This window comes from Loxodonta africana, chromosome 11 (assembly GCF_030014295.1).
Source record: "Loxodonta africana isolate mLoxAfr1 chromosome 11, mLoxAfr1.hap2, whole genome shotgun sequence".
NCBI lineage: Eukaryota > Metazoa > Chordata > Mammalia > Proboscidea > Elephantidae > Loxodonta > Loxodonta africana.
In genome coordinates this window covers 55,771,075-55,784,312 of record NC_087352.1, presented here as the reverse complement: position 1 = coordinate 55,784,312, position 13,238 = coordinate 55,771,075, and the positions used below count along the sequence as shown (strand labels likewise).

At 42.9% G+C, this 13,238-nt stretch overlaps 1 long non-coding RNA gene across 1 annotated transcript in view; it reads left to right on the top strand.

Annotated features, from left to right (window-relative positions):
* The window catches only part of LOC111749640 (uncharacterized), a 45,619-nt gene extending 32,956 nt beyond the window's left edge, over positions 1-12,663 (top strand). The window contains exons 2-7 of the long non-coding RNA XR_002784842.2: positions 1,157-1,565; positions 1,817-1,979; positions 3,938-4,224; positions 7,633-7,760; positions 8,914-9,009; positions 11,638-12,663. This is a non-coding gene — a long non-coding RNA (uncharacterized LOC111749640). The remainder of the gene's footprint in view (positions 1-1,156; positions 1,566-1,816; positions 1,980-3,937; positions 4,225-7,632; positions 7,761-8,913; positions 9,010-11,637) is intronic.
* The last annotated feature ends 575 nt before the right edge of the window (positions 12,664-13,238 follow it).

Below are 13,238 nucleotides of genomic sequence, written 5' to 3'. Positions count from 1 at the left end.
TCGTAGTCAAGTGCTTAACTGTTTGTGCCACCCAGAACCAAAAACAAAAGCTCAATGCTGTCAAGTTAGTTCCATAGGATTTTCTTGGCTGTAGCCTTCAGCAACACAGATTGCCAGGTCTTTTTCCATACCCGCCTGGCTGGGTTCAAACTAACAATCCTTGGTTAGTACTTTAGAGCAAACCATTTGTGCTACCCAGAGATGCCTCTAAATCGGACTAAGGTCTGGGAAATTCTTGAATCTAACAGAAAAGGGGAGGCTGGCTTCTGGGCTAGGATGAAGGGTCGGAATTCTAGCCAAGGAGAGAGAAGAGAGAAGCCAGAAAGGAGAGTCTTCTGTGTCTGGAACTTGTTAAGCTCTTTTCCTCTTGGGGCCTTTGCATTTGCTCTCCCTGGAATGCTCTTCCCCCTAAATCTACATGGCTTCCTCCCTCAATTCATCCAGGTCTGGCCCAAAGGATACCTTCTCAATGAGGCCTTCCTTATTCTCCTCCCTCTCCATATCAAATGGTCTCCCCCCACCACTTACTATCTCCTGGAGTGCCTCTAAGTATTTGACTTGGTATATTCAACATGCTGAGGTGGTTCTAAGTCAATCATTAGTATGCAAATAAAAGAATAATTTTTACCCCAGAAATTACCCAGTTGAGGAATGTATCTACTTAGTAATTAATTTCCAGAATACAAGCTAGTTGTCTGAATTCAGAATAAACTGTAATAATTCAGAATAACTGTAATCAATTCATTGGCTGGAAGGAACTTTTTTTTTTTTTTGCCAAAAGGAATGGTAACCAGACAGGGATCTGATTTGTCTGTTTGTCCTCTTGTCACCATCTGATGCTGTTTATTTTCAAGAGTTTTAGGATTCCCCCTCAAGGCACATCTGAAGCACAGGCTATTTCTGGAATTTATTGTTAATTTAGTGTGAAAGGAATCACAGTCTATGGCTTTCCTTTTGCTCGAAACCTCCTGCATCTAAGCAAAATGAAGAAGTTCATTGTTAGTAGGATGAGACTTATTTTCACTAGAAACATATGGCAAGCTTAGGTGGTGTGAAAACTTTTTGCTTTAACGATCCATGTGTATTTTTAATTAAAGAAAGAAAAAAAAAGGAATGCTCTAGAAATGTTAATCCCTGTGTCTGTATGTTTTACCAGGTTGGGGTGATTACGAAGTCATTGAATTGATCACTGTGAGATTGCTGGAGTTCAGCAGAGAAGAAAAGCGGAAAACTGGCCACATTTAACTTTTTAATGGGTCACATTTATTAAGCTGTGATTGGCTCAACCAGAGTCAAGCACATATAAGGCTCATTCATTCACTCACAAAATATTTATTGCTCACCTACTATGTGCAAAGGAATTCCTGGGTGGCACAAATGGTAAAGTGCTTGGATTCTAATGGAAAGGTTGGAGGTTCGAATCTACCTAGACGTGCCTTAGAAGAAAGGCTTGGTGATATACTTCTGAAAGATCACAGCCATCAAAAACCTTATGGAGCACAGCTCTACTCTGACATGCAAATGGCACTGGAGACCCAAAATGCCACCGTGATCCGCTGGTCAGTGTAAGGACTTATTATGTCAAGTGAGTGGTGGAGGGCGGTGTTGGTCCATCACACAGTGGACACAGGAGGGTTCCTTAACCCACGTGTGGTTATTTATCCAATTTCATACATCATGGAAAAAATATATCAGCAACTTGTAGAGTCCCCACATTGGTTAGAATCTTTTAGCATATCTTCTTTCAGGTTCCTAAATGTAGAGTTTGCTCAGCTCACAGACACAGATGGCCACTCACAGATGACTATTTCTTTAGGCTGTGTCTACAGAAGGGTGACCCGCTCTGGCTATCTGTTTGGTTGCCCTTGCGACCTGTACCTTGTACAACCAAGGATGATGATGTAGACTCTAGCAGGCAGCAGAGGACAGGGAAGAGAAAGCTGGTGCCCATTCTGCCATTACTCCCCGTGTGTCTCTAGGTAAGTCACATTGCCTTGCTGAGCCTCAGTTTTCTCATCTGTAAGAGAAGAGGTTGGGTGAGAAGTCAGTGTTTCTCAACCTGGGCTACACAGTAGAATCACTCAGGAAGCATAAAAAATATTGATACCTAAGTCCTACTCTAGATACTTTGATTTAATTGGTCTGGGTTGGGTGTCTCCAAGACTGGGATTTTTAATGTCTCCTTCAGTGATTCAAATGTGCAGTCTCAGATGAGTCCCACTGGGTGCACTCATCCCTGAGGTCCTTGCAGCTCTGAAACACTGAGTCTCCAATACGCTCCCCACTAAGGCAAGAAAGAAAGCCTGATGCATGTGAAGTCATAGCTCCAGAGGGCCTTTGGAGGAGAAAAACCTGAAAACATCTGTTTCCAAAATTAATGTCTACAATATTTCTCCTTGGAGGGAGAAATTTGACTCAACAGACCACTGAGCAAGCAGGATTGAGGAATAGGCCAAATATTTGTTCCATCTATTTTAACGACATTATGGAAGGCTGCCTCCATATTTGTCTACCATGCATGCCTGCTAGATGTTGTTGTTAGCTGCTGTCACGTTGGCCCCTGACTCATGGCAACCCCATGCACAAGGGAAAGAAGTACTGCCCGGTCATGCACCATCCCCATGATGGGTTGCAGATCTGACTCTTGATCCTTAGGGTTTTCATTGGCTGATTTTTGGAAGTAGATTGCCAGGCCGTTCTTTCTAGCCCATCATACTCTGGAAGCTCGGGTGAAACCTGTTCAGCATCGTAGCAACACCTAAGCCTCCACTGACAGAAGGGTGGTGGCTGGGCGTGAAGTGTGTTGGCTGGGAATCAAACCCTGGTCTCTGTCATGGAAGGCGAGAATTCTACCACTGAACCAGCACAAGCCAAAATCTCCACTTGTGCTTGATTCGCACTTTGCCGTACCTGTTATTGTACTATAGAACGATGCCCATACCTTCTGCTTATTGTTGTGTGTTGTCACTTCTGTGTCTTATTTCTTCCTTCGTCTCTAGCTAGCCTTTGAGAAATGGTTGCGTTCATTCTGGGAATAATAGGATTGGTTCTAGTTTTTGAGTCCGACTCAACCACAAACTAGCTGTGTGGTCTTCAAAGGGTCACATTAATCTCCTTGGGCCTCAGTTTTCTCATATGTGTCTCCAAAGTGTCTTTGGATAAAATGCTTAGTGCTAATATTTTAATGAAATGCTGCTGATCCATCCAGAGTGCCTGAATGGCACAAATGGTTATGTGTTTGGCTGCTAGCTGAAAGGTTGGAGGTTTGAGTCTGTGCAGAGACACCTCAGAAGAAAGGCCTGATGACCCCACTTCTGAAAAATCAGCCATCGGAAACCCTTTGGAGCATGATTCTATTCTGACACGCATGGGGTTGCTGTGAGCTGGGATCAACTCAATGGCAATTGGTTTGATTGTTGTTGATCCATCCACAATATTAAACTGAGCTGCCTTCCTGAATGCAAAATGGACCCAAAGCTGTCACAAACCTTTGTTTTTCTTGATAACTGAAATCGATTTGTGGGAGCATCTTTCCAACTTGGTCCACCCAAATATAGTCCACCTTTTTCCCCAGTCAACAATAAACCCAGCCTTGACGCACTTGGAGCAAGGGCTGCTAGATGGCGCTGTTGCCCTAGATTTCCAGGGAATCTGTGTTTCAGCAGATGGCTGTTGGAGAATTAGCAATTAATGTCCACTGTATCAGCCAAAACCTTCAGAAATGTTATACTCCAGAAACTACAGAGAGCTGAGATTGCTCAGAGATGTTCTGCTGCCAGCTTGGTCCTCTGCTGGCCAAAAATGTAATCATACACAGCCCGGCCCATCCCCAAATTGGACCCACAAATAAGGGACATTAATAACAAGGGTAAATAATGAATATCATAATAAATGACATGTATGCTTATTTTCTCAGCCTTATTAATTTCTTTTCTAGAAGTTTTCCTGCATCTAACAGAAAACCATCACCATTGTGCTGAAGGATGATGAGGAGGCGAAGTCAATTCTGATTTGAGTTTACTTTGCAACAACTTAGAAAACTGCAAGATGAAACACAGGGACTGCTTCTCTGAAACCACATGGAAGCTTGTTGTTGTATGTCGAAGAGTCGATTTCAACTCACAGTGACCCTATATGACAAGATAGAACTGCCCCATAGGGTTTCCTAGGCTGTGATCCTTACAGGAGCAGATCGCCAGGTCTTTTCTCCTGCAGAGCTGCTGGGTGAGTTCGAATTGCCTACCTTTTGATTAGCAGCCAAACGCTTAACCATTGTACCACCAGGACTCCTTTATGGAGGTCTATAGGGTATCAGAAATTGTGGGGCAAGGGCTCCGATGGCAGGCTGAAAAGATTTCTTGTGTTTTCCTGACTTTTACTTTTTGATAATAAAGCGATTTGCACCAAGAACTTAAACATTGCTGATATCATCCTCTTCATCAAAAAACAAACATGCTGTTTGTCATACAAGGGGGACATGAGGGGATCAGTAAAAGGAAAGGGCAGAGAGGTTGTTTGGTCCATTCTTGGTTCTGCTGCTTGTATTTTTTTCCCCTTAATGTTTGTAAGCAAACCCTGGTGCGTAGTGGTTAAGAGCTATGACTGCTAACTAAAAGGTTGGCAGTTCAAATCCACCAGGCACTCCTTGGCAACCCTATGGGGCAGCTCTACTCTGTCCTATAGGGTTGCTATGAGTTGGAATTGAGTTGAAGCAACTTGATGGCAATAGGTTTGGGTTTAATGTTTGTAACCTTCATTACCGTTATCCCTGTTTATGGCCAGCTTGGGTACTGAAAGGTAAACTTCTCATCATAACAGTAGGGTTTGGAAGACCGGTATCATAAGACTCTGCTCCCCTGCCCATCCCCCTATAAGCCTTTTGTACTTATAGATGTGGCTGTATTGAGTTTAGCAAGTGGGGTGGACTTGGAAAACCAGAGGGCAGTTCTCTCTTGCAGGCAGTGCCCGTGCTCTGAAGTACAAAACCTGCACTTTCCACAACATTCCTCCTCCCCTTACTTTTTGACTCCTGACTTCTCCCTGGCACAGAAACAGCAATCCGCCAAAATTCAGTCATTCACAGCTTCTCCCTCTCTCTACCGCGCCATGTGCAGCTCACTTTCACAGCCTGGGGAGACTGAAAGAATCAAAGCTGTGCATTTGCTCCTCGTTTCCCTTAACATTGCCTTTCCTAAGTTCATGGTGTGCATAGTTCGCAATCCGTCTGCTGTGCATCTAGAAAAAATTTTCAATCAGCAGCGTCCACAGCTCAGACTGCAGGCTGACTGAGGAGTGTAATTCGGGTGCTGCAGGGCTGGGAAGGGGAGTATCTCCCCTCTTGGCAGAGAACGGCCCGGCCCCTTGACCTGAGGCGTCAATTACTAGTTTAGCCATCATCCCGCGCTGCCTGAGAGGCAGCTGGAAAGGATGCTGTGCACTGGGAGTTCCCCCCGCATCTTGCTGGCTCCCTAAGGCTTCCAGGCGTGTGCCCATCTGGTGAGGCCTCTGGAGCAGGAGGCCTAATTAGGTGTCAGCTGGCCACCTGAGAAGGCTCTGTGGCCTCCCCTGGTGTCCCTCTCCTCCAGGCAGGACTCCGCTCTCCCAGCTGCGGGATCTCTGGAGTTTGTTTGGTTTAGCAGCTGCCCTGGCTAATTACTGGAGAGCAGGGTCCCCAGGTGGCTGCCTCAGACTGGGAGGAGGCAGAGAGAGGGCTGAGGAACATAAAGAGATAGGGAGGGAACAATAGGAGGGGTGGTAACAGAGAGGTCTGAGTGAGAAGAAACAGAGATAGCCACTCATGGAGACTCCATGGACAACAGAACAAAACATTGCCCTGTCCTGCGCCATCTTAACAATCATTGGTGTGTTTGAGTTCACTGTCGCAGCACCTGCGTATTTTAAGTGCCTTCCAAACTAGGGTCTTCTTTTCCAGCACTGTATCAGACAATATTCTGTTGTGATTCATAGGGTTTGCATTGGCTAATTTTCAGAAGTACTTTGCCAGGCCTTTTTTCCTAGTCTGCCTTAGCCTGGAAGCACCACTGATACCTGTCCACCATGGCTGACCCTGGTGGTATTTGAAATACCAGTGGCACAGCTTTTAGCATCATAGCAATGCAGAATCCACCACAGTGTGACACACCTATAGGTGGGTGGTGGGTGATATTCTATATTCCTGCCCTTTTCTCCCCTTGTAGCACCTTCCTCCAGCCAGCTGTGCTCCTTCAGTCCAGGCACTAACTTTTTTCATTAAGAGAACATGGACTTAGAGCCCTAATTTGGGGGACTGGAGAGAAGGGCTTAGGAAGAGGATGCTGTTTAACTCAAAATAATGATTTTCTATTGTTGGAATTTTATGCATCAAAGTGTGTGTTTAATGTGCTGTGCTATCCTGGTGTCTCTGAATCATGGCAGGTGTCTAGGGGGTTGCTTACTTGCTTACAAGCATGTCAGGCTCTGCCCACCACCTCTGGGGTATTTTCTCCTTGCCTTCTGGGCAATAACCTATGACATAAGACAAGTAAGAATATTGAAACAAATTAGAAGGAAGAAGAAAGGAAAGGAAAATCATTCACAAGGGGCTGTATCTGAGAAGACTGCAAACTCTAGGTCGCTGAGGTATTGCTGTCAGTTCGAACCCTCATTTGCTAGAAAGCTGGGCTGAGCCACTAAAATGTGCAATTTCATGGTTTTCTCTCTTGTAATGTAGGATCGTTTGAAGCAGTAAGGTCTGGGGGTGGGGGGTGGGCACCCCTGATCTTGGTACAAATGAGCTCTGGTTTAATTTCTGGTCCTGTTGTATCTGGGGAATGTGGCCTTAGATAAGCTATTGTATTTCCTTTATGGCTCAATTTTCCCATCCTGACATGGAAAATGTGGGAGAATTTGCCTTTTGGTGTGCCAGAAGACACCATTTTCTGAGAAAATTGAAGATTAGAATTTTATGTTTCTGTTTGGGTTACTTGGGCCCAAGAGAGAATGGATTTCTCCTTTCCTCACTCCAAAGCTGCCATAGACCCATTGAAGGCGGTTTTGCACCAGGATGGAGGACAGCTGCTTTGAGACCCATCACATGTGCCTCAAACTCAGAAGAGTATGAGCTGTACAGATGTGCATTCACTAATGACAGCTGTAGCAAGAATTGGAAGGGCGGTGGGATTTTCAAGGTGGCAGAAAGATAATCTCATTAAGTGTTTGAAGTCTTGTCTGGTTGTCTGATAACTATCCCTTGTGAATCCAGTGCTGATGTGAGAAACCTCAGCCTGGGATATAAGGATTCAGAGATTTGGATCCATCAAGCAAGATTTACGGAGATGAGTAATTCTCTTCAGAACACAAGAATCTTTTGATTTCATTAGCTGTAGACCTTGGCCACCTTTGGCCCCTCCAAAAGGCATCTGAGCATAAATCCAGGCACACAGAATGGAAGCAATGACAGCAGAGAGAAGTCCGAGGGTGGAGAACCTTCCTGCTGATGGGAGTCAGCTTTCGGCTCATTGCCATATGGAGGAAAGTTGAGTTTCTTCAGCCTTGGGGTAAAGTCATTGCTTCAAATTACTCTGTGGGCAAAGGTTAACCCCTAAGGATAGTAATTCAACAAACAAACAGGAAAATTGTTACTGTTTTCTACAGGCCAGTAAGCATTCTAACTCGCGTCAGCCAGCTCAGATAGAAAATGACAAATTCTTTGGCGAAAGCCTACAGCCTCTGCAGGGAACTACTGGCCTCTGAGAATTGACCTGGTCTGGCATCTGACTCTGGTAAGCCCCTCTCCAGTGTTTCTGAGAGACGACAATCCATTTCCTGCTTGACTATCCTCAATAAAAAGAGCCCAGCACATTCCCCGTGGACAATTCAAGTGCTGAGAGGACAGTTCTTACTTTGAGCTGCAACCTGCTTTGGGAATTTATGCTAATTAATCCTAGTTCTCCCCTCTGGAACTGCACAGGATAAATATAATCTCCATTTCAGATGAAAGCTCTTCAGATAGTTGAAGCTGGTTATCATGTTCCCCAAGTCTTCCTTTATATGAGATACACTTTCCAAGTATGACATGGTATCAAACTCCCTCACCATCTGACTCTGGATATAACCTGGTTTTTTAGCACGTGCATCAGTCAGGATCCGGAATTTGATTTCCATGTAGTCACCTGGGTCACAAATTTTGGAATTCCATAGGAATAAGGACAGATCTCTTCAGCACACCGCCAGAAATTGAATGCAGCCATTTTGATTTGATAGTATCAAAATGGCTGCATTAAAATATAAAAACAGAATTAAAAAATTATTTATTTATTTTTTATTGTGCTTTAAGTGAAAGTTTACAAATCAAGTCAGTCTTTCATACAAAATTTATATACAACTTGCTATGTGCCCATGGTCGCTCTCCCCCTAATGAGACAGCATACTCCTCCTCTCCATGCTGTATTCCCCGTGCCCATTCAGCCAGCTCCTGTTCCCCTCTGCCTTCTCATCTCCCCTTCAGACAGGAGCTGCCCATATAGTCTTATGTGTCTACTTGAGCCAAGAAGCTTACTCCTCACCAGTATCATTTTCTATTCTATAATCCATTCCAATCCCTGCCTGAAGAGTTGGCTTTGGAAATGGTTCCAGTATTGGGCTAACAGAACTTCTGGGGACCATGACCTCTGGGGTCCTTCTAGTCTCAGTCAGACCATTAAGTCTGGTCTTTTTATGAGAATTTGAGGTCTGCATCCCACTGTTCTCCTGAAAAACAGAATTTTTTCAATCCCAAGTAACGTGAACAACAGACATCTCAGAGCCTTACCCCATCTCTGAGCTTGACCTCACTGCATCTCTCCAATCCACTCAGAAATGAGGTGAAGATCAGGAATTGAGTATGTGTAGTTGTTAAACAGTATTTTAAAAAATTCCTTTAAATTGTTTTTCAAGGTTGTCAAAATGTCTTCAAAATGGCTCCATCAAAATAGCATATACATCTGATTTCTAGATGTTCATATGAACAGGACAGATGACCCAGTGAACAAGGTAAGCACAAGCTTACTGGTGTTTGCCCTTGCCAGGGATTGTAAATTTGAAAGCAGGTTTTGATTCTGTAGGAAGGTACTGTGAAGTTGGGAGTGAGACAGATGCCAGCCATACCTAGAAGCCAAATCTTTGATGTGGTGAAAAAATATGAAATTGTGAAGGCTGTGGGGACCATGGTCTCAGGGATCATCTAGCTCAATTGGCATAACATAGTTTATAAAGAAAATGTTCTACATTCTACTTTCGTGAGTAGCGTCTGGGGTCTTGAAAGCTCGTGAACGGCCATCTAAGAGTCTCCACTAGTCTCACCCCATCAGGAGCAAGGGAGAATGAAGAAAACAAAAGACACAAAGGAAAGATTAGTCGAAATGTCTAATGGACCACAACTACCACAGCCTCCACCCGACTGAGTCCAGAACTACTAGATGGTACCTGGCTACCACCACCAACTGCTCTGACAGGGATCACAATAAAGGGTCCTGAACAGAGCTGGAGAAAAATGTAGAAAAAAATTTTAACTTACAAAAAAAGAACAGACCTACTGGCCTAACAGAGACTGGAGAAACCCCAAGAGTATGGCCCCTGGCCATCCTTTTAGCTCACTAATGAAGCCACTCCTGAGACTCACACTTCAGTGAAAGATTAGACAGGCCCATAAAACAAAATGAGACGAAAGGGGCACACCAGCCCAGGGGCAAGGACTAGAAGGCAAGAGGAGACAGGAAAGCTGGTAATAGGGAACCCAAGGTTGAGAAGGGAGAGTGTTGACATGTTGTGGTTTTGGTAACCAATGTCACAAAACAACATGTGTACTAATTGTTTAATGCAAAGCTAGTTTGTTCTATAAACCTTCATCTAAAGTAAAATAATGAAAAAAAAAACAAATTGTTCACTATAAATGATCTGGTAAGCAAGGTAAGTACCCTGCTTACCTTGCTTATTGGATAACCTGCTTTTGCATATAAGTCATAAAAAATATGAACTGTAAAGATGAGCACCGCCCTCCCCCTTTCTGCCCCCCCATCACCATACACTACTTTCCAGGTGGACAGAATCAAGTTTATCAACAGCCTGTATATTCAGTCATTCAATTAGTTAAGAAACTTCCTTATTGCTTGTCATTCAATCCATGTTTATCCATAGTGTCCATAGGTATAGTTTGATAATGACTACTTGAAATCCAGATCCAGGAAAATATGTTGACTTCTTCTAATTGCCTTCCTAAGTAACTTCTCAACCACAGAAACAAGGTTAGTTTGATAAAAAAAAAAAAAAAAAATTATTGTTGCAAAATATATACAAGTCCATGAAAGCCAAAGTATAACCTTGAGTATATCCCACTTGAACTTGGAGACCATTTCAAGAATAGATTTGATGCATTAAACACTAACACAGAAGACCAGATGAGTTGTGGGTTGACAACAAAGACATCATACATGAAGAAAGCAAAAGGTCATTAAAAAGACAGGAAAAAAAGACCAAAATTGATATGGAACTAGACTCTGAAACTTGCTCTTGAGCATAGAGTAGCTAAAGCGAAAGGAAGAAATGATGAAGTAAAAGAGATGAATGGAAGATATCAAAGAGCGGCTTGAGAAGACAAAGTAAAGAATTATAATGAAATGTGCAAAGACCAGGAGTTAGAATACCAAAATGGAAGAACATGCTCAGCGTTTCTCAAACTGAAAAAACTGAAGAAACAAAATCAAGCCTTGAATTGCAATATTGAAGGATTCTATAGGCAAAAAATTGAATGACAAAGGAAGCATCAAAAGGAAATGGAAAGAATATACAGAGTAACTGTGGCAAAAAGAATTGGTTGACGTTCTACCATTTCAGGAGGTAGCATATGGTCAAGAACTGATGGTACTGAAGGAAGAAGTCCAAGCTGCACTGAAGGTGCTGGAGAAAAACAAGGCTCCAGGAATTCATGGAATACCAATTGAGATGTTTCAACAAATGGATGCAACACCGGAAGTGCTTACTCATCTGTGCCAAGAAATTTGAAGACAGCTACCCGGCCAAGCAACTGAAAGAGTTCCAATTTCATGCCCATTCCAAAGAAAGGTGATCCAATGGAATGTGTAAATTATCAAACAGTATCATTAGTATCACACGTGAGTAAAATTATGCTGAAGATAATTAAAAAATGGTTGTAGCAGTACACCCACAGGGAACTGCCAGAAATTCAAGTTGGATTCAGAAGAGGACATGGAAAGGGGGATAGATATCATTGCTGATGTCAGATGGATCTTGGCTGACAGCAGAAAATACCAGAAAGATGTTTACCTGTATTTTATTGACTATGTAAAAGCATTTGACTGTGTGGATCATAACAAATTATGGATAACATTACAAAGAATGGGAATTCCACAGCACTAAATTGTGATCATGCAGAACCTGTATATAGACCAAGTGGCAGTTGTTTGAACAGAACAAGGGGATACTGCATGGTTTAAAATCAGGAAAGGTATGCGTCAGGGTTATATCCTCTCACCATATTTATTCAATCTGCATGCTGAGCAAATAATCTGAGAAGCTGGGCTATATGAAGAAGAGTAGGCATCAGGATCGGAGGAAGAATTATTAACAACTTGAGTTATGTTTTTTTTTTTTTGAGTTATGCAGGTGACACTACCTTGCTTGGTGAAAGTGAAGTGGACTTGAAGCACTTACCAATGAAGGTCAAAGACCACAGTCTTCAGTATGGATTACATCTCATCATAAAGAAAACAAAAATCTTCACAACTGGACCAATGAGCAACATCATGATAAATGGAGAAAATATTGCAGTTGTTAAGAATTTCGTTTTACTTGAAGCCACAGTCAACAACCATGGAAGCAGCAGTCAAGAAATCAAAAGGCGTATTGTAAATCTGGGCAAATTTACTGCAAAAGACCTCTTTAAAGTGTTAAAAGCACAGATGTCACCTTGAAGACTAGGTGCGCCTGACCCAGGCCATGGTGTTTTCAATCACCTCTTATGCGTGCTAAAGCTGGACAATTAATAAGGAAGAGTGAAGAAGAATTGATGCCTTTGAATTATGGTGTTAGAGGAGAATATTGAATATACCACAGACTGCCAAAAGAACATACTTCTTCTTGGAGGTACAGCTAGAATGCTCCTTAGAAACTAGGATGGAGAGACTGCATCTCACGTGCTTTGGTCATGTTATCAGGACGGATCAGCTCCTGGAGAAGAACATCATGCTTGGTAAAGCAGAAAAAGAGGAAGAACCTTAATGAGATGGGTTGATGCAGTGGCTACAACAATGGGCTCAAGTGTAACGATGGTGAAGATGGCACAAGACTGGGCAGTGCTTTGTTCTGTTGAACATAGTGTCACTATGAGTTGGAATCGACTTGACGGCACCTAACAACAACGTAAGTTTTTCTTTTTGGAACCCGATTACCAGGCCTTTCTTCTGAGGTGGGTGGGTTCTAACCACCAATTTTTAGGTTAGTAGACAAGTGTGAACCATTTATGCTAGTCAAAGACCCTAGGGAACTAGAGGTGTGCTCATTTCTCCAAGAATGTACTGTCAGTGAACATATGGGTAAGCATTTGTACATCTTCATAAATCCTTCTCTTCAATTTTGTTTTTTTGGCAGTCAGCAAATTCAACTTTTAAAATATGGGCCCTTAAAGGCTAAATCGTGGGATTAAATTCAGGGAGAGCCATGGAGAGGGGAAGGCTTTAAAACAAGGTCAATGCCCTTCAGGACTATTCCCTAGACTCTAAGGCAACCAAGCACAGCTCAGGGTTGGAATCAACATGTTTTCAAATGAGAGAGACCCTCCTCAGGAAAATGGGGTTGTTTGCCAGATGGAAACAGGCAGATAAACAGATTTTCTTCCTCCCTCAATCTCTGAGTCACTCAGGTGGTTTATGCAAAAACTGAAAAGCTACTGCTCTTTACATCCAAAACGTAATCATTTATGAATCTCAATGAATACCAAGCCCTTTGTCAAATATTACCTTTCTAACTTTTCTTTGGGGGACTGAAGCAGACTTCCCCATCCCAATCACTCCAGCTTGACAGTGTAACCCAAGGTTAGAAGGAGCACAGTGGGGCTGGACAACCAGGGTCTAAATCCCAACTCTGTCATTCCCTATCTGTTATATCTGGAACACATTTTTGTCATTTTTCAAACAGAGCCGGTAATACTAATGTTGCCGTTGAGTAGTCACCCAGCTCATGGCAACCCCATTTACAACAGGATTGAA